Source organism: Arvicanthis niloticus, chromosome 14 (assembly GCF_011762505.2).
Source record: "Arvicanthis niloticus isolate mArvNil1 chromosome 14, mArvNil1.pat.X, whole genome shotgun sequence".
Classification (NCBI taxonomy): Eukaryota; Metazoa; Chordata; class Mammalia; order Rodentia; family Muridae; genus Arvicanthis; species Arvicanthis niloticus.
In genome coordinates, this window is record NC_047671.1 from 24,702,559 (window position 1) to 24,728,834 (window position 26,276).

At 40.4% G+C, this 26,276-nt stretch overlaps 3 long non-coding RNA genes across 6 annotated transcripts in view; 2 read left to right on the top strand and 1 right to left on the bottom strand.

Moving 5' to 3' along the window:
* LOC143434287 (uncharacterized) overlaps window positions 1-26,276 on the top strand; it is a 73,477-nt gene that overhangs the window by 3,371 nt on the left and 43,830 nt on the right. The gene's annotated exons all lie outside the window — the stretch shown is intronic.
* LOC143434286 (uncharacterized) lies at window positions 3,712-14,872 on the bottom strand. Its single transcript, XR_013103643.1, has 3 exons — window positions 6,843-14,872; window positions 4,901-5,106; window positions 3,712-3,849 (listed from the first exon to the last, which is right to left on the bottom strand). It is a non-coding gene; the product is annotated as an uncharacterized LOC143434286 (long non-coding RNA).
* Window positions 5,632-26,276, top strand: part of LOC143434288 (uncharacterized) — a 46,956-nt gene continuing 26,311 nt past the window's right edge. Inside the window, exons 1-2 of one of the 2 annotated variants that reach the window (XR_013103648.1) lie at window positions 5,632-6,027; window positions 6,634-6,732. This is a non-coding gene — a long non-coding RNA (uncharacterized LOC143434288). Of the gene's footprint in view, window positions 6,028-6,633; window positions 6,733-26,276 lie in introns of those variants that run through there. The other variant, XR_013103647.1, reaches the window with a different exon arrangement.

Sequence of the window (26,276 nt, forward strand, 5' to 3'; positions counted from 1 at the left end):
GAGAGTCCCTCGCCGGGAGGCTAGCAGGCTAGCTTTTAAAATGCAGGCGCTAATGTGTTCTAATGCACGGTAATTTTCCGAGACTGGTATGTGCACAATCTATGGGAGAGAACAACTCGAACGCCTGGGCTGTTTGAGAGCTGGGGCAGCCGGCGGCAGAAGGTTCACAGTGACGGCGGCGCAAGCAACCCTAATGCATGCAAAGTTAACACAATAACATCATTTAATTATTTGGCCAGCCCATAAATCTCTCAGTTATGAGGCTTCAGAAAGGGCTCTACTAGACTGAAAAAAAAAAAAAAAAGACGAAAATTCCAGCAGCTGCGGTTTCGAGGTGACCAAATGCTTGCTCTTTCAAAGAACAGGGAAGAGTGTAGAACTCATGGGTCTGGGGGTAAAGATTGTTATCGATATTCACAGCCCAGCAAACTTCTCCCGGGGGCAAGGTGTATGCAATATAGTGGGGACAGTACCCGTGGATCGTCTTTCCTCTATACACACACACACACACACACACACACACACACACACACACACACACACACTCGTTCCGCTCACATCGCTTTTCTGGAATCCTTGAGAGGATTGTTCACCCAAGGTTACCGCTGTGGGTAGGTAACCGTAGCCTCCGCTGGTATTTACATTCTATGATCCGAGCCTGGGGCATTGACTACCTGGGAGAACGCTCTCGAAAGCTGTCGCTTTCAAAAGTACACTTTCCGTCTTCCTAGAATTACCGTTGTTTGACAAACCCAGGTCGGGAGGTCGGAGTAAAGGAGATTTCCGCGAACTGTGTGGGGGTTGAGGGGGTGACTGAAGACAGCCAGAGAGGCCAACACGCTGCACTGAAAGCCGTAAAAGTAATAGATTCTTCCAAAGCAGGTTGCGCTCCGTTTGCCTCCGAAGATTCAAGCTAGCTGAGGTTGCGCAGATGTTGCCTTTGTTTAAAGAGACAGTAATTAAGGACAGGGTGGACATAAGTTTGAGAAGCGTGACCTATTTTCTTTTGATCAGCTGTCAAAAGAAGAGCAGGGGGTCTTCTTAAGACAGCCCCCTCCGACCAGTTCCAGCTGTTAGAGAAAACTTGATAAGAAAACAAGGACAGCCCACAATACTGTATGTGCCTTCTTGGGACTAGAGAACGGTTTGATTCATTTGAAAAGCAGTTTCTCTCGAAGTGACCCTTTTCTGCTGCTCTGCTCTCTTTTCCAGCCACAGACACAGCCCACTACCACCCACGAATATACGGTGATTTTATTCATACGTCTACTTTATTGAGCTTTGGTCAATATGTTGCCAATTATTCTTTCAAATAGCACCCTCTATGACTTCAAAGCTTGGGTAGGAAAGCAGCACACGCCAGTCTGCGCCAGACCTCTAGTTTCCTAGATGTTCACATCTTTATTCTTACAAAAGAGACAGGTGAAATAATGTAGTTTTCTGTCACTCTGGTTCCGTCCCCTCTTGTATCCTTCACTGTATCTATGATGGCTGGACACTAGATCATTTGAATTATAGCTAATGTCTGAAATACACACCTTGTCAAACAAAAGTTCTCGGACAGCAACCTGCTTTGGTCCCCTACTGCTCAGTGACAGAATCTCAAACAACAGAGAAGGGCAGGTCTGGGAAAGGTCTCCCTGATGGACCTAGTGCTGAAGGTAACTTACAGTTCCTGTTGTCCTGTGTCTTCAGGCTCAAGGAGTAATCAGGGACCCCTAGGCTGATTGATGCTGCATACAAACAGAACTCTAAACATATACATTTGTATTTAAATATTTTTTTTCAAAATGATAAACCAATTTGCCAGACCACCAAGATAACTCTGCTCCTGGGAATTACATTTCCGTGCAGAGAGCAGTAAGGTGAGTTGCATTTTCTTGCTGCCTGGCTTCCTCCTCTCCCCCTCCTCCCTTTCTCCCTCCATCCCTCCCCCCTCCTCTCAATCAATATTGACGATCTCAGGAAAATCATGAAATTGTGTTGGGCTTCTTTGTATGTAATTTCATTGGGTTAAATTAGAGCAGATTTTTTTTCACGACGTTTTTCTAAACAGCTTTGATGTTTTATATTTCAACTCAGAACCTAATTAAAGGGGAAATGAAAGGGCTTGTTTACTTGGCACTCTAATTTTTACTGATTTGGGTTTTACATGCCCCCTTTCCCTTCTTTTTAAGGGAACACTATTTATCTTCCAGTTACATAATTTGAACAGTAGCAATACTAATGAAAATTTGTAATGCTTTGGTGTTTCTTTCTTGTTATGTCTTTAATAAAACAAAAGGGAAGGACTGTTTTTTAATCATCTCTTGTTTAACCCCATGCTCTGCCTTAAGCTTCATAAGTTCTTTAGGTCAGGCAGGGGCTTGTCTTTTAATGTGAACTTATATGCCACTCTCCCTCCTTCTCCAGCATTTGATTCACAAACAGTCTATGGAAATGTAGGGCCATAATAGCCATGTTCCTGTTAGAATCCATGGAACTGTGTCAGGACCTAGAGGTCCACCTCTCAGCATATCACATCTGTAGGTCAGATGTCCTTTACATTCAAAAACCGCAAATGACTACAGATAAAATGTTTGACAGCTAGGTTTTATTTTATGGTAGAAGAAAAAAAAAATCTTAGCTTAGGTTAGAAATTTCATGAAAACACTGAAAATATTTACTATCACTTTTTCATTTGTATTTTTTTTCATGTTAAAACTGGAGAGATTCAGTTAAAACAGGAAACTCCATAAATTATTCACGAAAAAATTACAAATAGATCCCAAGTCAATACAATCTGGATAAGATACCATCAGCTTTGTTTTAAAACAAAACAAAACAGACAGACAGACAAACAAACAAACGAACAAAAAACTCCAAGAGTAGCTATAGCTCTGTGTAGGAAAGCTAGGAAAAAAACATCAAAACACTCAGAATATATCCGGGTTTTATGTTGGCCCCAACACATTGGTGCTACAGCTAGGTTCATCTGAACAGTACCAAGGGGGGTTGGGGGGGATGATGGTGGGCTGTTTTGGGCTATTTTATTTTTACCCTTCTCCAAACCATCTGGCGCGTGAGTGTAGGGGTATTGATCAGGGTCTGTGAGCTGCAGACCCCATGCCAATCCGTAGCCTTTCTGGGAATCAGCGTCGTCGCCCATGAATTGCAGCTGTCTGTGTAGCTCCGGGACAAAAATCATCACACACAAAAAAGTACCCCCCTTATCAAACACATCATCCATTCCTGGGTAAGTCAATATCATTTCTTTGTCATTGTTCGAGGGAGGGTTATGCAGGAGAAAGTTTTTGTTGTCTGTGTGTAGCTGGTGCTGCTGCTACTACACCAGCCTTTTCTTTTTCTTCCTTTTTTCCCTTTCTTTTTTTTTTTTAAAGGAAGGAGAGAGCAATTTTCTAGCCATTGAACGGTAATGGTTTTCCAGTAAGGCCTCAAGCATTTATATAAATCGTACAACAAATGCTGTTTCAATATTGTGGGGGAATTTTAAGAAGAGAAAAGAAATTTCTTATGTTGCTGTACACAAATAATAGCAGTGATAGACGAGGTTTTCCTTTAACGACGGAGAATTTTCTTCCCTTTTCTCAGAGTCCCTTGTAATGAAGACCCGGGCGGGCGAGGCTCTGCGATTACACGTGCAGATGCATGGTGGGTGTTTGTAGCACAGAGCGAACCTTCAGAATTGTGGCTCTGTTTGACATCTCCATTAGCTTCAATTTTCTTGTGTCTGAAAGCTCGGGCTGGTTGAACACCCGACGAAGAGAACTAAAACTAAAGCACAGGCCAAGTCCTCTCTGTCTTCCTAGCCTGAAAATCTACCAAGACTTTCCAGATGTCCTGCTGGGTCTAGGAAATTCAAAATGGAAGAACAAACAAACAAACAAACAAACACATCATTTTAAAATTTTTTTTCTGTTGGCTGGGGCCAAATCAGTCCTTGAGGAAAAAAAAACAAAACAAACTCCTGCCTCTTCTTACGAATCATATGAAAGTAAACGCTAGGCAAGCAGATCCTTCAAAAGCCTGCCCCTAACTATGTATGGTTAGCAAAAGACAGTTTGTTTAGGGATGAAGAGAGCTACCCCCCCAGCTTATCTGGCCTTTTTTTTGGGGGGGGGGGTGGGAGTGGGTGGGAATGAAGCTACAAAAGCCTGCTTCAGGAGAAGTATTTTTTTCCGGAGCCACAAGTTCAAATCTTTGTCTAGAAGGTGGAGTTGGATGGGTAGGGGAGGTGGGGTTATGCTTAAGAGTAACCTAGAAGGGGCAGCCAGCCAACCAGTGGGTCCTCTTGCTTAGTTTTAAAGAAATCCAGGAACTAGGTCATCCAACCCTAATCTCTCTCTATTCCCATAGATTGGAGACTGCTAAAGTTTGGTGTCCAGCTTCTCTCTAGCTGTGCACAGTTGCTCTATCTCTGCCTGTCTCTTCCCTGTCCCCTTTCTTTCTGGTTGAAGGAGTTCTAGTGACAGTGTAGTGGAGCCTCTGAGCTGGGCAGACTATAGCTGAATCTTGATGGTATAGACTTTGCCAAGACACGTTTCTTGTCCAGAATTCAAGCCCACACCCTTTCCTGGTCTGTTTGTTTGTTTGATTTTTTTGGCTGTCAACATTGCTGACGCTTCTTGGAATAACACTCCCCCCACCCCCAGTAGAAAAAATAATGATAACAATAGAGAAGATGGAGGAAGCTGAGGGTTCAAATTAGAGAATTTCTTTGAGTGAAGGAAGAGCTTGTTGCATTCCCTGAGACACGGGAGAAGGTTACTTTTCTCTAAAACCATGTGAAACTTTTAAGTAAGTAACTTGAAGCCCAAGGGTGAGGAATTCCCCCAACCAGACAGCACGGACTTCAAGTTCCCCAAATCCAACGGACTTTCAGTTCCCCTCTCGGGATTACCTGTCACCTTGGCCTCAAAGCCAGTTTGGGGTTGGTAAATAACTTCCGTTGCACCTTCTCATTACAGAGGGTTTCCAGATGTACTACTCAAGTGGGCTGAAGATAAAGTTTTCCTTTTGTGTCGGTTGTCACCTTACAAAAGAAGACTGGGCGTGAGGTTCCTTTGTCCGGGTCAAGTTGCCCGTGAAATCTTTTTGTTGTCTTTTCTAAAGAAAGGCAAAAGTTGCAGTTGGTTGTAAAAAGAACAAATTTAGCTCCTTGAAAATGAAACAGTTTTTAAGTTGCCCAAAGACACTAAGTACAGCATCGCTGCTTTATTTATTGTCCTCTAAAAAACACCATTTATTTGTTCTTCAAATAACACGGTTTGGGGGCTTAGCATTGTTATTCATTTCTACGAATACTTAGTACTTTCTTAATAAAAAACGAGAGTTTAAAATATCTTTCAACTGTGTAGGTACCACAAGGGAAGATTTTTACCTTAAAGTGTTTTAGACACTGACCAGAATTGAAACAGGAGAAACAGAATTTTCGATTTAAAAGTATATTTTTATCCGGAAACTAATAAATCAGGGGGTTTAAGAATATTTATATGAATTCGTTCCGTTTATTAAAATCGTACAGTTTTAAAGACTTTTTGACTCCCTGCTCTCAAAGAAATAAAAAAAAAATCAGATCATCCTGAGTTATTTTTCGAGCTAACACTATTAAAAGACACAAAGCACCTTGAGGTTGTTTTAGTAGAATTTCATGACCGCAAAATTGTCTCGATGTCACCTTAAGAATTCTGAATCGTTTTGCTTGCAAACGCTTGTAACTTGAAATCAACACTGGCGGCCGCGCGAGTTGCAGGTGACCAGGGGGACTGTGGTCATTTTAGAAGGCGGACTTTCACAGTGAACCAGAGTGCTCCCTGGCCGGACCCAACTGGTAGGACTGCCAAGAAGGAAATTGAGCTCCGAAGACCTTCAGATCCCGGGCTGAGCGAACCAACCGGCCACCCTGAGAACTGGAGGGCTGGGGAGACCTGTTGGCCCCAAGGACTTGGCATTTGCACCGCCGACCGCCCGACATGGAGCCGACTGTTTGGGCGGGCCAAGCGTGGAGGCCTACCGACTAGGCTAGAGGTGATTGAGACCGCAGGGAGTGAGTCCAGACCGTGGGGGTGAGGTTGGAGATCAATGAGGACAGCTTCGAGGCTCTGGGGATTGGGGTGGAGGCACCGGTGTACAGGAGACAGGCTGGGTGCTAGAACTTAAGAAGCCCCGCATTCTTCAGAAGGCCGATACCATAGGGACTGGGCACTAAGGCCCTGGGCGCTGGCCTCCAGCCCGAGAGTGATCAGAGGCTGGAGGTCCTTGAGGCCGGTATCAAGGTTGTGTGTGTGAGTGTGTGGGGGTGCGAGGTGGGGTGCTGGTGTGCAGGTTATGGAGGCCGGGTGGGCATGGAGACGATGGGTGCGGGTTGATGCGTGGAGGTAGGTTGAAGTCCCTGGGGGCAGGCATGCAGGTTGTCGGGGGGGGGGGGGGGGGGTTGTTGGGTAGTCTGTAGGGGCTTGAGTGAGCGGGTCTGATTGCCAGCCTGCCGAATCCGGCTGGGGAAGGTTTCCTTCACAAGGAGAGGGCGGCGCGGCCCAGCCAGTGGGGAGGAGGAGGAGGAGGAGGGAGGAGGGAGGAGGGAGGAGGGAGGAGGGAGGAGGTTAGGATTGATGTCTAAATCAATGCGGTTTCTAGGCGCTTCTATCTTCCTCAAAGGCAACTGGCCTTCAGAGGGGGGATTTCCTGTCCCTTCGGAAAGTCGGCCTGAGAAGGGTGTCTTCACAAAACACAGCCGCAGCTCTGAGAGCGAGGGGACCTAAGTGTGCTAGTTGGATCTGCAGCCTGCGACCAAGGGATTGTGGAGCCCGATCAGGGCCTCTATGGAGCGCCCCTCTTTCCCTCACCTTCCGCAGCAGCCAGGCCAGCTCCCAACACCTGCATCTGACTCTCCAGCCTCATCCAGAAAGGCGCCCCTTCCAGGAAGCTTTCCCAGCCTAGGCGCAGGCAGAGGCCTGCCCTCTGGCCGTCCTCCCAGCTTCCCACCGACTCCCAGTTTGAACGGATCTAGGAGGGCCCCCATACTCCGACGCCAGGCAGGCCTGGCTGCCTCTGATTTAATTATTCACTGATGAATCAGACAGCTGCAATTGTGAAAAATCAGCGCCCACTATCGATTCCAGGGCCGGATGGGGGTGGGGAGGCTGCGGGGGAAGGCAGGAGAGTGGCTGGGCCCTGGGGTGTCCTCGACCCCGCGACCTCAGCGGGAGGACGGGTTAGGCGTGATGCTCCGGACCCAGGAGAGTGCTCCACTCCCCTCGGGCGAGCTCTCAGCACTCAGGGGGCACAGGAGCAGCAGTCCCCACCCACGCCTGACAGGAAAGGGAGAGGCGGACTCCCAGCAACAAGTCCCTGAGTCTCCGCGGCTGCCAGGGCAGTGTGTGGCCCGGTACTCCTGCCCCAGTTCTGAGAGATGAATGTTTGTCCTCCGGAGAAAGAAATACCCGTGTCCTCAGAACAGGGAGCATAGAGGAGAGTACGTGCTAAAGGACCGGTATAGTTAAAGCTGCATCACAGAAGCTACAACAGAGGACGTGGTTTGATGAATCCATTGACCCAAAGCCTTTGTCTTCCTATCTACACTAGACAAGCACGGAAAACCAATACATAGGCTTCACGTCTCTTATTAGTCCACTGAAAGGCTCGCGTATGGATTTTCATTACAATTTGAACTTATTTTTATAATTCATTTTTATAGAAATCACGTTATGCACGACATCCAAGTCAATTAGGCACCCCTTCAGTATTTCATTTTCCCCAGTCTTTTAGAAACTACTCTTGAGTATTGGCGGTCTTCTTTTGTGGGAAGTGTTCTTCTGGGTTTATTTGGATAGGGTTGAGCATCAGCTCCCGGGAGATCGGACTTGGCAGGAGTGGGGGTGGGGGTGGCTAGCACGGAATCCTCCCGCTGAGCAAGCAGAGTTTTCCGAGAATGGCCTCTCCTTTCTTCCTCACTTGAATTGGTTTAGTGGATTTTTAATTTGGGGTAACCTAGTTTGGGGGTTTGTGCTCACACCAACCAGCAGGGCACACTCTGGTAAATTCTTTACCTTGGTGTAAACCGATAGCAAGATAGTAGAATTCTTGGAGTCATTCTGAGCACCAAGTCGTTTACATTATAAACGTGGAGGTTTGTGACATTCCCTGTTCAAATTCTTTTAGGAGGCAAGGAGACCCCATTATGGTCTGGAGATGCAGACATAGGATAGGTGAAGATGCTTTTTGAGTCTACAGATCAAAGATCTGTCCTGGTTTGGTAGAGCCAGACAGTGAAAGTAGGTGTGTGTGTGTGTGTGTGTGTGTGTGTGTGTTAGTACTTTTTGTCTTTGTAAGAAGCTGTTCTTCCTTCTCCCCTCCCCTTTCCTTTCTCCAGGTCCCCCGCCCCCACCCCATCTATACACTTAGCACACCTTCAGATGCTCCCTTGGAAAACATCTGTCTCTCTTTCATACCCCTTCTTTCTGGTTTCAACTCCCCAGACAATATTCTCAGTCTCTCTCTTTCTTTGTTTTAGTCATCCGGGTGTTAAGATAGACATTTCACAGCACGTTTAGGGACACAATATCAAGCCTAGTTTAGATTTTTAAAAGGTTTTATTGTTTGTTTGTTTTTACTTGACTCTTGTATCAAGAAGAACTTGCATTTGTTGAGTATGATAACTTATCTGGAATGTGATTGGAACAGGGTTAAAAAAAAGAGTGGAAACTGTAGTGTTAGACATAACATTGTAATAGGCAATTGATCCTCTTAGCCTAGTTTTCCACCTAAGAAATAGTTGTCTACTATAAGTCTACTAAGTGGTTTTGCTTGTAACAGAAGCTGCCTTACACTAACTTGAGAGGGCAAGAACTTCAGTGGACTAAACCAGACAGCAGACAGAACTACAGGAAAGCTGGAGCACACACCAGGGAGAACAAAGCAGAGGGAAGAGCCAGATCTCCTCACAGGCAAAACCTTAACAAACCTTTGCTTATGCTGTATTTCACTAAGAGTAGCTCCCATCTCACCCTTACTTTTTTGTTACCTTTACAAGAGCTAGTTTTGTGTGTGTGTGTGTGTGTGTGTGTGTGTGTGTGTCCTAGTGCATATATCAGAGAGTCCTAGCTAGCTGCTAGGACTGGAAACAGGAACACTGTGTTCCTCCTTGTAGTGTACACATCAGGATATCCCCTTTAAGTGGGAGAACATTTGGGAATGGGGAACAAAGAACATCCAGAAGTATGTAAGCACACACATGCTATGGGTGGAACAGGAAGCAGTCTGGAGGTGAGCCTTGTCTCATGAACCTTGCATTTTCTGTAAGTGACAAGCTCTCTCTGTCTCTCTGTCTCTGTCTCTGTCTGTCTCTCTGTCTCTCTGTCTCTCTCTCTGTCTCTCTGTCTCTCTCTCTCTCTCTCTATTTTATCTAGATCCCACTTATAAAATAATAGGCTATTTTAACCTTTTGTTCTTCTTTGATATGGCTATCTGTTCATCAGGAGAACTTAAGAATTATTGGTTTAGTAAACTCATATGTCTACTCAATGACCCTAAATCTCAAGGTCAAAGTGGGCAGGGCCCAGCATTTTGGTCCTTTCTTATTATTGGTTAGCTAGTTGATGAAGCGCCTTGAGGTTCTCCAAGATCCCCTGTATTTGAAACCTTATTGGCATGGGTCAACTATTATAAAAACAGAGTCTTTAAGTTTCTTTATATCTTTTACATTTTATAACAATTTTTAAAATCAAATTTCTGAAAATTTCATACAATGTATTTTGACCATACTCACCCTGCCTCAATTCCTCTTGTAATACACTTCTCCATTCTTACCTCCCTCCCAACCAACACTAAATTTTCATTTCCTTTACCTTTCCAGTTCAATGCGTGCTATCTAACTTTAGGAGTGAGGCAAAATAGGGTCTAGATGATTGGGTTCAGTTTCTGTGGGCTCTTTGGGTGTCTTGATCCTGAATCAAAACTGTTTTAAAACTTCTGGTCTCAAGTTATTTCTGGGGGACTGGAGAGTTGGCTCAGCAGTTAAGAGCACTCGTTGCTGTAGTAGAGGACCTGGGTTTGGCTCTCAGTAACCATGATGTCTCTTAGCTGTCTATGACTCCAGTTCCAGGGGGATCTGATGTATATTTCTAGTCTTTTCCAGCACCAGGTACACATGAGTACTTACATGCATGCAGGCAAAACACATGAAATGAAATGAAATGAAATGAAATAAAATAAAATAAAATAAAATAAAATAAAATAAAATAAAATGAACCATCTGCTTCCCACCTCTTTTGGAGACAGGGTTTCCTTGTGTAGCCCCAACTGTCCTGGAACTTGCTCTGTAGACCATGTAAACCAGGCTGGTTTAGAACTCAGAGATCAGCTTGTCTCTGCCTCTGGAACACTGGGATTAAAGGGTTGAGTGACCACTACCACCTGGCTTAAAATAAATCTTTTTTTTTTTTTTTTTTAAGAAAATTATTTCTGATGAATAAGTTGTAAGAAATGACTTCGCATCTTGGAATGTGTCTTTTTTCAAGCCATCTTTTTTTTTTTTTTCAAAAAATGAATTTTTTTTCTAGTTTCATATTGTTTTTGCCAGTGGATAGGTGCTACTTTCAGTTTCTAATTATAACATTTGGCTTTTTTTTCTGCAACTCATTTTCAGACTAAAAAGGCAGAAGTAACGAACAGAGAGAACCAGAGACTGTCATAATTTAAAGTGATGGTCTCAGTTCATGCCACTTCTTAGAATTTACTCCAGATTTTTAAAGCATTTCTTTCAAAAAGACTTTTAAGCTGTTTGGGAGGGGAAAACCTCCTATTTGACAGGGTGAAACCCTTCCATAAAACTCTTGTTTCCTCAACATAGAACTATACTGATATTTATTCTAGCATCAGAGTACCCTGACTGGAAACAGTGAGGGAGCAGTTGCAAGGGTCATGTTTAACATTAGGCTTGTTACCCAATATAAGCAAACAACAGTGGCCCTTGATATCTTTGCATCCTTGGTGTACTTAAAAAAACATCGCCATGGATCCAATAATCGTATCTTAAACTTGCCTTGTGTGCTAGTCCTCTGTGTGACCCATTTAAAAAGTGAATAATCTCTTTAGACATCAAACAACCATCTAAAGCTACAAAGACTTAAAATATGGATCTCTACATAATAGAGTTACTTACAAAAGTGTGTGTGTGGGGTGTCACCCTGCAGCTGGCAGCAGTATGTGCTAAGAGTCCCTTGATTCGTAATGGGCTGAGATTTTTCCTCCTAGTTTGTTTGCCTGTTCTCTCATCTACTTCAAATTCATTGATGGCGCGTTTGCCAACTTCCTAGATGAGATTCATAGTAGGAAATGAACTGATGTTGCGTCCTAGGACATTCTCTGTCTGTCTCTCTGTCTCTGTCTCTGTCTCTCTGTCTCTGTCTCTTTGTCTCTTCTCTATCCACCTTCCTCTCTCTCCAGAAAGGATTTTTTTTTAATTTTAAAAACTTTCCCCTTAAAGGACATTTATTTACTATGTATGCATGTGTGCAGACCCCTGGAGATCAGAGGACAACATGCAAGAGTCACGTTTTGCCTTGGACCATGTGGGTCTCAGGGATTTAACTCAGGCTTGGGGCTGTTGAGAAAGACCTTTACCTGATGTGAGACATCTTGCTAACCTGAAAAAAAAATTAAAAATATTTTAATTGATAGAAATTTTATATACTTACTATGTATCACATGTTAGTCTGAAATATGTGTATAACGGAATGGCTAAATGGCCCTAACTAACATATGTGTTAACTCGTGTGTGTGTGTGTGTGTGTGTGTGTGTGTGTGTGTGTGTGTGTGTGTGTATTAAGAATGTTGAGTTAACAATATAAGGTTTGAGTTTACTCTTTCAAGCTGAAACTTCACGATCTTGGACTAAGTCTCCCCAAACCTTCCCAGCTACCATGCTCTTGACTTTGGCGATCACCATTGCACTTTTTCTCCCTATACATTTGACTTTTGAAGATTCCACATATAAGGGGAGTAAGGCCTGTTGTTCTCTGTGCAATTTATTTCTCTTAAAGTAGTTCTGTTAGATGCATTTGTATAATCCACAGAACATCTATTTACTATGCAGTGTATAGTACACTGTCAACTATTTGTGTATCTGCCACAATCTCTCTATCCACCCATGTATTGGTGTACATTGAGAGTGATTCCCTGTTTTGGTTATTAAAATTGCTTCAGCCAACATGAGAATAATTAACAGTTTATCTCTTTGATATACTGAGCTCATGTCCTTTGTAAATTTCTGGTACAGCTGGTAGTTCTATCTTTTACATTTCCTAAGAAAGACATCTCTTAAATATACTCTTGTAGGAAAACTCACAGTTTAAATACATTCTGGTGCCTCAGGAACACGCTATTTTCTCCTTTGTGCTTGTATCTTCACGTTCACAGGCTTGTTTTGTACATGCCATCCGAGGCTTGGCCTGGCACTGCTGTTTGTGTATATAGTATTGACCATTTTGTTAGTTGATATTTCGAGATGCCGCCTTTACAAAATGCTTCCAGTGGCAAGTCACAGGGCTCTTGGTTCTCCTTCATACAATGCCTTCAGTAAAATCTTTGCTGCAGGTTAGAAGGGCAGCTCAGCAAAGTGCAGGAAGCAGGGAGTCAATGCAATCATCACAGCCAACACAGGGGACACAAAATCAGGGTTCACAATGAAATACCAATGTTGAGACTAAAACGACATGCTACGATTTGGCAACGAACAATTGAACATCCTTTATTTAAGTTGAAAGATCTAAATGTAAATCTGGACTGTGGCAGTAACGCATGTGAAATATACAGTGGTGGTAATTTGCTGTAGGTTGAGTGTCTTATTCCCAGTGTTTAGATTGTGTGATTTGGGATTTTAGAGTATATATTCTGGAATGTCTAAGCATGGAATTCACTTACGCTTTATATCCAACATAGAACTGGTAAGTAATCAGATACAATCTTTTTAGTGAGTCTGTAGCACATCACAGGAGTTTAAGTGTGGAATTTTCCATCTGCTGTACCATGTTGGTACATGTACATGCTATGCATGATTTCAGATACTCAGACTAAGCATGCTCAGTCTGTGTTAGTACAAACACAGTTATCTTTCACTGCACAATATACTTTAGATGGCGTTTTGGAAACTATGGTATATAGAGTTGGCTAGATGGCTTAGCTGGTAAAGGTGCTAGCTGCCAAGCCTTATGTTCTGAGTTCAGTCACGTGGTAGAAGAGAATCAATCCCATAAAGCTATCTCCAGATCTCACCTTCTCCATGTACTCTATAACACACACACACACACACACACACACACACACACACACAGGCCTGCGTACACACATGCACGCACGCGCGCGCGCACACACACACACACACACACACTAATGTAATAAAATATAAAAGAAAAATATGATGTACATCTTATAAGGCAGACAGTGGGTTCCCTATATTCTAAGCTGTTGATGTATTCATTTCTGGACACCTCACTTTAAACTGGACACTGATAAATTAAAGCTCAGCACAGGCTATGAGGAAAAAAAAAACAGTTTCCTGCAGAAAAGCTGGAGCAGAAGTTCAGCTTAGAGGAGAGGCAAATGACCTGGTACATGACCGTCCTCTCAAATATTTGACTCTTTCACATGGCAGGGACAGGCCACGTAGCTTTTCCTACCCTCAGTTCAGTTTTAAGAGCAAAGGGTAACAAATCAAAAGGCTGCTTTTGATTTCAGTCATTACCTTTGCCAGAGAGTACAGCACATTGCTACACAACAGATGAGTTCTTCACTTGTAGAGAGTGTTTCGCCAGGACTTTGTGACTGCTGAGTTAGGGTGCAGTCCGTATGTTATCAGCATAGGTAGGCAGCAGGCTGAAGTGAGCCATCTCTAATTGAACCCCAGGATTTGCTGAATTGAATATTTGAAAAAAGTAAACAGTGAAAGTGATTTGATTTAGATAGCTTTAAAAAATAAGCCGGCGTTGAATATTTTCAAGCTTATACGTTTTAAGGACATATGCTGAGATCTTTTCTGTCACAGAACACTACAAAAGCATTTCTTCACAGAAATATAAATTCATTATTTATTTGTTGCATGGATTTCTACAGTTAAATAGAGCTCTGAAGCACCCAATCACATTTGTATTTCATATGTTGAAATAACCTTAACCGATACGAGACTTCTAACATCTTTGTTCTACTTACAAGCGATATTTACACAGCTGGGCATGATGGCACTCACCTTAACTTCCTCCCAGAACTCTGGAGGCAAGGGCAGGCACATCTCCATGAGTTAGAGGCCAGCCTTGTCTATATAGTGAGTTTCAGGCCAGTAAGGACTACATAATGGAGCCTTGTCTCAAAAACTAAACAAAACAACATCTACACACAGGTATCTGTGGACATGGTTCTGTGTTTAGTGAATGGGTGTTGACTCAGATCCTGTAGGAAGATAATATATAATACCATGAATAGCTTTCAAATACCTGAAAAACCTCAAGTGTATCTCCAAAAAAGTCTACCTCAAGGATTGTACCCTAATATAGTATTAGTAGTCATATAATTTGATACTTCCTGTTCTCACAGAGTGACTTAAATTCATTGGCCTGAAATCTAGATAATAAGCCATAGAATACTATTCACCTGTGCTGGAATAATTCTCAAACATGATAACTAAGCCTGTAAAAGTTGCCACAGAAAGAATTTATCAGCAAATAATAAAGCTGTGAGTTGTTCTGTCATTTCTATATTTACTTTATAAAAAGATTGGGCAAAATGGCCAGTGTTGAGGGTCTCTTCCCAAAGAATACATGACATTATTTAATGCTGCCTGTGGATGACAATGGCACACTTTGCTGGCCGGACAGGAGGATTTAGTATCACACTAAATTAATGGCTTTCACTTTACACATCCTTCCTAAAACTATTATTCATTCTGTAGACATTTATGGAATACCTGTTCCTGCTGGTCCTCAGTTAGGCAGGCGTGTCACCGAGATGAATGAGACCTAAGGCTGTACTCATTGTAATCACACATTCATGGGGCTTCAGGAGAATATGTGAGCTGAGCCCAGAAAACATTCCTGCTCCTGCTTGATTTTATTTTAACTAAAAATATGTGTTTATTAATATCGTATGTGTGTGTGTGAGCGTGCGAGCACAAGTGCACATGCGTGTCTGTGTGAGTTTATGTGCAGGTGATTTTGGAGACCTGAACAGGGCATCAGATCCCCTGGAACTGGAGATAATGGAGAGCCACCCGATGTGGGTTGTGTTCAGGTCTTCTGCAGAAGTAGTGTAGTGCTCCTAATTACTGAGCCAGCTTGCTGCTCCTTACTGTTCCTATTTTAAAAACGGAAAAGTGAAGCTTGGAATTTACGTGACTTGCTAAGGCTTCTACGTCTGATAAGTGTCATGATGGGACTTGGATCCAAGGTTTTTAACTCAGATTCATTCTAGTTATGCTTTTACCATGTTAACGTCTACATCACTGAGAACTGCTGTTTGACATAAAAAAAGGACCCATTTCCTCATCAACTCCTTATTGTGGACATTTATTTTCACTCGACTCCTCAGAATAATTTGTGCCTAAGTTTTGTGTTTAGAGATTATCTAAAAAAATTACTTTTAGTATATTTTTTTAAAGATTTATTTATTTATGTATGTGCATACACTGTTGCTCTCTTCAGACACGTCAGAAGACATTGAATCCCATTACAGATGGTTGTGAGCCACCATGTGGTTGCTGGGAATTGAACTCAGGACCTCTGGAAGAGCAGTCAGTGCTCTTAACTGCTGAGCCATCTCTCCAGCCCCACTTTTTAATATTTTTAATCAAAATAGAATTACACTACTTTTTCTTTCTTTCTCTTCTCCCACCCTTTGCAAATACCTTCTCTTGACCTGCTGTGAACCCTCCCAAGTCGATAGCCTCTTTTTCTTTGACTTTGTTACTTGCATACATGTGTGTGTGTGTGTGTGTGTGTGTGTACAAAGGACAATCTGACGAGTCTGTTTTTGTTGGTGACATATATATGGTCAAGGCTGGCCACTCTGCACTGGACAGGCAGTACTGTGGTTCATCCCTGGGCGAGGAGACTCTTCTTCCAGCAGCCATTGGTTGCCCGTAGTCCATCTAGAGTCGAGAGCCATGAGATGAGCATTGCCTTCCATGTTAACGTGTTCACTAACATTACCACTGTTTTGTTCTTCTTTCTGTATCCATTTCTAGGAGAAATTGTTTCAAGAACACTTCTTAACTGTCTGGCTTTTACTATTTTTTTTCCCATCTTCCTCCATGTTCCTTGAACCACAGATGCAGGAGCTGTGAAGTAGATGTATCCTCTACTAAGGAGGCTGAACTCCTCAGGCTCCATTGACTTCAGCGGCCCATTGTGTCCAGAGTGGTTTTTTGTGATGGTCTCCATTTGTGGACAAGAGAGGCTTCTTCCACTAGGAGTGGTAGCTACACTTATCTGTGGGTCTAAGAATAAGATTTAGAGTGCAGTAAGGGATTATGCTGGTCTAGCAAAGTGGCAGTAGTAGATCCTTTCCTAAGATTTCAGATTCACATATATGTACAAATAATAATGTATACAGATCTTGCACGCCTGACATGCTTCCTAACAATGAAAACATTACAAAATTAAGCACAGTGTTAGTAAGCTCACAATTACAGTTGAGACACAGATAATTTTCTTCAGATTCCATGTGTTATTCTTTTATAGCAAAACCCAATTCTCTCACATCTCTATTGTTTTTAATTTTTTTTTCAATTTAATGGCTTCAAGAACACACACACACACACACACACACACAATCATAATAGACATGACTCTTTGAGATAGATTTTCACAGATCCACCCAGGTTGTCATGTATGTGAATGGTATTTTCTCCCTTATTGCTGAGTAACATTTCATGGTAAGATGTACCATGGATGTTACCCTTTGTAATCATTCAGTTGCTAATGATTGTTTCCAGCTTGAGGCTATTATGAATATAGATGCTATGAATACACATGTTTCTGTGTGATTGGACATGTTTGTATTTCTTTGGAATAAGTACTCAGCAGTTGCCTTGGTTATTTTTTTCTGTTGGTGTGCTAGAACACTAGAAACAAGGAAACGCATAGAAGAATTTTTTTGGGTTTCTGGTTCCAGGCGGATAGGAGTCCCTTGAGGCAGGGAAACATGGCAGCAAGTAGCAGGCATTGTGGCAGGAGCAGGAAGCTGAACATTCACATTGTCAAATGCAAGCACTCTGCAGAGAGAGTGAACTGCATGCGAGGACAAACCATAAGCGCTCAGAGCTTGCCCCCCAGTGACATACTTCTTCCAGCAAGACCACACCTTCCATACTTCCTCAAACAGCACCACCTACTGGGAAGATAGAGCTCAAACGTTTGAGCCTATGGAGGATATTCTCATTCAAACCTCTACAGTAGTATAGTTAGTGGGTTATCTTGTCAGTGCCTGTATTATTTTATTATTATTATTATTATTATTATTATTATTATTATTATTATTAAGCTGAGAATGACCTTGAATTTCTGACCTTTCCTTGCTTCCATCTCCTAAGCGCTAGGATTACATGCATAAACCCCCAGACCCAATTTATGCCGCGCTGAGGAGAAAGAACCCAGCATGCTAGGCAAGTGCTCTACCAGCTGAGATGCAATCTCAGGCCACCTCCCTCATTTTAAAAAGAAACCTCTACACAGAGTGACTACTGCTCTGGTTTCCCACCAGCAATGTGAGAGTCATTCAGTTTTATCGTACCATTGCCAGTGTAGATATTACTGGATGTTATTTTAGTTGGAGAAAAGTTTTTCAGTATGTAATAATTTCACATATTAGTTTCCTTCTCTTGACATAACATGTTTTCATGAGCTTATTTGCAATCTATATGTATGTGTCATGTATATGTATGTGTCATTGAAATATATGCTCATGTATCTTGCCCATTTTCTAAGTGGCATGTTCAATAGTTTTTATTATTGGATTTTGAGAGCCCCCTTTGCTTTAGATATTAGTTCTTTGTGGTGTGTAATTTTAAGAGTTTTCACCCTCTTTTAGTGTTTCTGTTATCCTCTAAATATGAATTTTCACAAAGTAATTATTAGTTCTCATTAAGTACATTTATTATTTTTGTTTTTATGGACTATGGTTTTAGCTTCAAGGGTAAGAATAATTTGCCCTGAATCTCAAACATTTTTATTTTTTCTATAGTTTTGTGTTTAACATCAAATTTGTGATACACTTTAAGCCATTTTTTTGTATAAGGAAGATTTATAATACTTTAAAGTATTTTGTATATAAGTGAGTGCTTAGTTGCCTCAGCTCCATACGTTAGAAAGCCTAGCTTTTCTCCACTGAATCGTCTTTGTGCCATTGTGAAAAGCAGATTTGATATAAACAAGTGGGGTCTCTATTGGTGAGTCCTCTATTCTCCAATAGTCTATGTTTCTTTCCACTATTATGGCAAACTATCAATTATTGAAGCTGTGTAAGTCTTGAAATTAGGTAGACAAGTTACTAAACCATCCTATTCTCTTTAAAATTTTGTTTTAACCATTTTATTTTCTTTAACCTATTTAAGGTTTAGAATAATTAGGTGTATAGCTATAAAAACCTTTTGGAGATTAGGGTAACAATTGTGTTAAGCCCTATCTCATTTTAAAAGCATGTGAAATCTTTGCTATATCCAGTATTCCACGAACATGACATGTTTATTTATATCTAGTTTGATTTCTTTTACTACTGTCACTTGGTTTTTAGGGTAAAAAATCCTGTGTCTTTTTTTCCTAAAAACTTTGCTTTTCTGTGTGGTAAGAATTATAAATCACATCATATTTTACATTTTGATATTCACATAATGTTGCTGTATAGAACACAATCGATATCTTGTCTTTCGCAATTTATTAGTTCTACTTTATTATATTTTGCAGATTTATTTGAATTTTCTGTATACATATTTATGCCATCTACAAATAAAGACAGATTTCATTTCATCTATTCTGGTCTGCACAATTTGATTTCTTTTTGTGTTGTTTTCCTATATTTTCTATGCTTAATATAATAGTTGGTGACAGTGGGCACCCTTGATCTTAGTCTTAGCAGAAACATATTTAGTTTTTTCTTAATCAGTTACTATAATTTAGCTGTAAGATTTTTTTTTTTTTTTTTTTTGCTTTTTAACAGGTTGAAAAAAAAATTCTTTATATTCCTTTGTTGAAAGACTTTTTGGATAGGTGTTCAATTTTATCAAATAAATTTTATGCATTGACTGATATGATTGTATAATTTTCTTCTTTATTCTGTTAATATAGTGGGTTACATTGATTGATTTTCTAGTATTGAACTAGTCTGTGTTCCTGGAATAAAACTCATTTGGTCATAGTTTATAATTTTTTTTTTGTATACTGCTGGATTCTATTTGCTAATATTGTGTTAAAGATTTTTACATCTACATTTATGAGGAATAATGATCCATAGATTTATTTTTTAAATGTTGTCTTTGGTTTTAATATCAGGATAATCTTAGCTTCATAAAATAAATTGAGTAGACTTTCTGTACTCTTAAAGACAGTGACAGAATATTGTTAATCACTCACGCCTGTTAGGATGTCTGTAATACATGTACGAGCAGGAGCTAAGTTTAAGAGAGGGTTTGCAGGAAGAGGAGAAGTTGGATACTGTTGGCCCGAGTGTAAATTAATACAAATTTTAGGAAAACAATATGGAGGGTCTTTAAAATGTTAAAGCAGAACTATGTTTGCATATACCGTGAAAAGATGCGAGATTCGAATGGCACAATTAACTGCAGTCTCTCGCTCATTTCAGGGCTAACAGTGATTAGCAATAGCTAAGATATGGACTCAACCTCATTGTGCACTAAAAGATGAATTGATTGGAAATGTAACACACATTCATGCGTACACATGTGCACACATACTCATCACAGATATGTATGTGTGTATCTGTACACATGTATACATGTACACAAAGCAACACCTACATAGATATTCACACAATAGAATATAATTAAACCTTATAAGATGAAATCTTGTCATCTGTAGCAACAAAGATGAATTTGGAGAATATTATGTTAAACAAACCAGACGCAGAGAGGCAAATACATATGATCTCATTTATATGTGGAATCCAAAAATGTCAAAATCCTTGAAACTCAAAGAAAGATAGAATAGACTGGTACCCCAGCTCTCATTCTCTGGCTGTGATGAAGGACATGATCCAAAGCAACTTGGGAGGAAAGGGTTTATTAGGTCTGCGTATCCTGACCACAGCCAATCATTGAGGGAAGTTGGGCACAGACTCAGGAAGAACATGGAGTCAGGAACTGGAGCAGAGTTCAGGGGAAACGCTCTTGCTGCTTACACCCTGCTCTCCTCGACTTAGGCAGATTAAGATTTTCTATGTCCAGGACCCCCTTGCCCAGGAGTGGTACTGCCCACAGTGGGCTGGGCCTTCCAACTCTGATCATTAATCAAGGAAATATCCCATAGCACTTGCCTGCAGGCTGATCCTACAGAAGCATTTTCTCAATTGATGTTCCTTCTTTTCAAATGAGCACACTTGTGTCAAATTAACAACAACAACAACAAAAAGACCAATTTGAGTCAAATTGACGAAATCTAAGTAGCCATTACCAGGAGATTGGGGAAGGGAGGCTTGAGGAGATACTTGTCAAATGATGTGAAGTTTCAATACAATTTGAAGACTATATTTAATAATGTATTGTAAAAAATCACTAAAGAATCGATTTTTAAACTTTTATATGCATATGTAGTTTGTGTACATGTATATGTGTGCACATATATATGCATATATATATAATATGTACATTTGTGTATGCATTATATTGTCACATTTTTCATACAGATGTGCAAAGCAATATGTATGCTATTAGACTGACAGCCATTTTTGCAGAAGATGCAAATATATCAAAAGAGCATATTGATGTGTCAACCCTTTAAGCAGCAGCAGCGTTTCCCCTGAACTCTGCTTCAGTTCCTGACTCCATCTTCTTCCTGAGTCTGTGCTTAACATAAACATACGTATATAATTTTTCCAATTAAAAATAGAGGACTGGTGAGATATCTCAGTTGGAAAAGTGATTTCTGTGAAAGTGTGAATCTGAAGAGCTCATTGTACAAATCCATGCCCAACGACATACTTGTAATCTCAAGCATATTCCCAGAGCTTCTTATGTAGTCAGCCTAGGTCAATTAGGGCACTTCAGGCCAATTAGCGACCTTGTTCCCATGAACAAGGGGACTAGAACTTGAGGACACTGAATATTGCCCTCTGCCTTTTAAATGCATACATAAGTGTGTGTGTGTGTGTGTGTGTGTGTGTGTGTGTGTGTGTACCTCACTCCACAAACATGCATAAACACATGCACATAAACATACATAGTTGGAAAAACGATTGGTACTTTTCTATACCTGGTGGACTTACAAGGGAGACTTATCTAGAATAGAATTGGAGATTTCTTTGTGGGAGGTGTTTGTAAATTACAAATTCAATTTCCCTTATAGCAAGAGCACTGTTTGGCTTATCCCATGTTATGTGTATGTGAGTTTTGACGCACAGGCTCATTTTATCTAAATTGTCAAGTTTGTGAGTATAGATTTGTCCATGATAGTCCCTCCCTATCCTTTCGGTATTTACATTCTTAAGGGATGGTTCCCATTTCATTTTTTGATGTCATTAATTCGTGTTCTTCTCTCTTTAGTTTGGTTGAGATTGCCAGTTCTATTTGTCTATTTTCAAATAGTCTGCATTATCCTTGCTTTCTGCTCATTACATTGTTTTCTTCTTCTGGCTTGATCATTCTTCCCTTTCCAGACTCACTACATAGTTTATTAGGTTTCTGATTAGAAACTTTTCATCTTTTCTTGTGTATGCATTAAGTGCACACAAATGTATGCATTTCCTGGTCAGCACTGCCTCATCTGCATTCCATGTATTTTGTTTGGTTGGGTTTTTGTTTTCGTTCATTTGTGTGTGTGCTTACAACTTTCTGGGACTTTCTGATGGATTGTTTACAAGTGTGTGGTTTAGTGTGCATGTGTTTAAAGGCCTCCCTTCACCTGTGATTCAATTACTTTAAATATGTTGATGTTTTCTTTATGGCCCAGGATATGTTCCACATGGTTTATTTGTGGATGCTTGAAAAGAATATATATTCTGCTGGTGTTGGATAAATATTAAGTAGATCTTGTTGGTTGTTGAAATCATTTGCAATGTCTACATTCCTATTGGAATACTTAGTTGTCATTCCCTTATTGGGAGAATTATGTTGCAGTAACTAAGCATTACTGTAGACATGGCCACATGGTTAAGTACCAGGGCCTCAGATTCATGGGGCTGGCAAAGCTTTCTCTGGGTGAGATTCAAAGGAATGTCTTCTGCTGGTGTGAGTGTAAGCATTGATGGTATATGCAAGTATGAGTATTAAATGATTGACCAGTGTGTGCAAAACCTAGCAACTGCAGCTTCCTCCTCCTGGGGAGCCACAATCTGGGGCTGTCACCCTACAGACACCTCCTATCAGAACCAGCTAACTCCATGCTGCACGTAATAAGATGCTACATGCTTAAACATAAGCATGTGTATAAATATGTGAATGTACATAATAAACAGGTTCCAGGCTGTGGTGTAGTTTGTGTTACTTCAGCAGAACACAACACATCCCGCAGCTTTTCTGTATGACTGTATATGTCTGTGTGTCTATATGTCTGTATGTGTGTTTGTCTGTGTGTCTGCTCTTTCTTCATCCCAGTGCTGCCCCAGTCAAGTTTCCAGAACTGAGTCATGAAACATGTGGTACCCTTCCTTGCTGGAGTATAATCTATCTGGATATGGAATCCTAGTTGAACAGTTCTTGTTACTTATAACTTAAATAATAATATTGAGCTACATGGTTTTTGTTTGTTTCTGATAAAAAAATATCCAACATTATTTAGTGACTTTTCCCCCCCCATAGGCGAGCCATTATTTGGTTCTGTCTCTGCTTTCAATGTTTCTTTCTTTTCTTTTAGTTTTCAGAAGTTTGACTGTAGATTGGGGGGGGAAGGGGAGGGTCTTTTCAATTTATACAATTTGAATACTACTTGTAAGTGTGCATGCCACCAGATTTTAGAAGTCCCTTTTCATTTCTTTTTTTTTTTCCACCAGAGCCTCTCTTCCCACCCCCCCCACCCCCCCAGGGTTCTGATGCCATAGTTGTCAATTCTTTTGTTGTAGCTTCATAAATATCCAAGGCTCTACTCATTTTTCAACCCATCTTCTTCTGTTGTTTGGATTGTGTTATTTCTAATGTTCTGTCTATTTTACTGTTCTTTCTTCTTCTTGCTCTCTCCATTCCCTCTGATCCACTAAATGTTTTTTCTTCTACAAGTTACAAAGATCTCTATTTTCAGTAGACTATTTTATAGCCCACATTTTGGAGACTATTTATTCATTGGTATTAAATGTATGTAGTTGTTAAATTGAGGATAGTTAGAGTGGCTGCTTTTAAGTCTCTAACACTTTTTTGTTGTTGTTGTTGGTTTTTCGAGACAGGGTTTCTCTGTGTAGCTCTGGCTTTCCTGGAACTTTCTCTGTAGATCAGGCTGGTTTCAAACTCAGAGATCCTCCTGCCTCTGTGTTGAAAGTGTTGGGATGAAAGGCATACATGTGTGCCACCATTCCCAGCCAACAAAAAATTTTAATGTTTTCATCTCAATGTTGGTGATTACTGATTTTTTTGAAATAATGTTGAAATTTTTCTGATAATTTATATATATTTCATTAAAAGTATTTTGACTATAGTTCTGTGAGAGTATTGATCACATTTAAATTATTTATTTATTTATTGAATATGTGTGTATGTCTGGTGTACCATGTGCATGCTTAATTTATGTATGATTGGAGTTCTAGACTAAGAGGTGGAAAAATGAGGTAAAAAGAATATTCAAAGAGATAATGGCTAAAAGTTCTGAAAACCAGTGAATAATATCAAGTCATAGTTTTAAAAGTTTCATGAACATCACAAAGAATGATTCAGAACTTATTTTATTAAAAAATGTTCATAATAAAATTCCTAAAAAATCTTTAGGAGGTCTAAAAAGTAAAGACAATAATATACAATCAATTTACAGACTCCAGAATGTGGCCATGATATGGAACTTAAATAATAATAATAATAATAATAATAATAATAATAATAACAACAACAACAACAATAATAATACAGGACCCAGAAGCAATGGGATGGCATATTTAGTGTCCTAAGGGTATTAAGAGTGTTGTCATTGAGTGTAAGTTGCCCTCTGATTTGGTGGATTTACTGGAAAGATTTAATTCTTCTTTTGTCTCTTCTTCTCTCTCTACTTCCGTCTACTCTGAGGTATGCATCCTTTTTCAACCATGTCCTTTTGCCTTGCTACAGGCTCAATGCAATGTAGCCAGAAGATCATGGACAGAAATCCCTGGCACCGGAAGCCATGATAGTCTCTCCCACCTTAAAGTAATTTTCTTCAGGGATAAAAATCTTGACTAGCTATAGAGAGCCAGAACTAGAATTCTGTGGCCAGTGAAATAATGTCCTTCAAATATGAAGGCACGATGAGAGAGTTCCAGGTAAGAAACTCTCCCAGAACACTGGGAAAAGACACACAGAGAAAGTGAGTGAACACTGGCTATGTAGCACAATGCACTGTAACAATGTTTAACAGGTACACATGGCATTAACATTCCAGGTAGAACAGAAGGTGGTGTGGACCACATTAATATGCTCATCATTCATAGCATTTCTTGGGAAGAATAAAATACTAATTCCCTTCAGGTTGTATATCAGATCAGTGAAATTCATCTCAAGGAATTGTCTTCTACACGGTAGGGGCTGTAAAGTCTGAAAGCCCCAGGGCAAATCAGTAGGCTAGAGACTCCCAGGCCGGACCTGTTACTGTTTTGATGCAGAATTTTATCCTTGTGGAAACTTCATTTTTGCTTTTTTAGGCTCTTCAGATAAGGCTGTCACAGACACACCCAGTAGTGTGCACTACTAATCTCCCAGGTGTCTCTTAGCCCAACCAAGTTTACAGCCAAGATTAACAGTCACAATGACAAAACAAAACAAAACAAAACAAAACAAAACAAAACAAAAAAACCAGTGTGGAAGGGACACTAGACAAGATAGATATACATACAATTACCTAGTCTGAAGGTTAAAAGTAAATGCTTTGGTTGGGAATGGCTCAGTGGCTAAGAGCGCTCACTACACAGAATGAGGATCTGAGTTATAATAAAAAGTCACTATACCTGAAACTCCAGATCTGTGGATGGCGGAGACAGGAGGATCAGTAGAGTTTGATGGCCACCAGCCTAACTCCAGCTTCACCAAGAGACCCTGTCTCAAAGAGATAATGTGGAGAACGACAAAAGACAATACCGTCCGCTGGGTTTCATATGTGTACATGGGTGTACATATACACAAATATGCAACACACACACATACACACACACACACACACACACACCCCACACACAGAACTTGAGCCAGGTGTAATGGTGCATGTCTATAATCCTAATACTCAGGAAGCAGAGACAGAAGGATCAGGAGTTCAAAGCTGCATAATGAGTTTGAGGCAAGCTTGGGCTATGCGACATTGTGGACACACACACACACACACACACACACACACACACATACACACACACACACCAACCAAAAGCATCACAACCATTACTAAAGGTTGATTGAAAATAAAGGAGCAAGACCAGATGTAAACACCTTTGTGTTACAGAGGGAAACTTTAACACACTTTTGTTAATAACTTGATAGCATAAATGACAAAAGCAATATATGTACAATAAAAGAAAAACCATGGAAAATCTACATAAACTTTATTCTTGTATAGAACCTTTTAAGCAATAATAATGAGAATATATCTTATTTTCAAGTACAGATAGAAAATTTGCCAAAGTTGTATGCTAAGATAAAAATCACATCTCAACTGATTTCAAAATTTTGATCTCCTCCAACTTCAGGGAATTCAAGATGAAGGCAACCGTAAAACACTAGAAAATTCTTCAATGTTTTGGAGTTGAGCACTATGCTATTAAAATAACCCTTCCGTCCATGAAGAAATCACAGATTATTTTGAATGCTAATATAAATGCTGTTTATCAAAAGCTTAGGGGAATAGAGATAAACTCTGATTAGAAATAAATTCATAGCATTAAATGCAAGCCAGAGACAAGAATAAAAA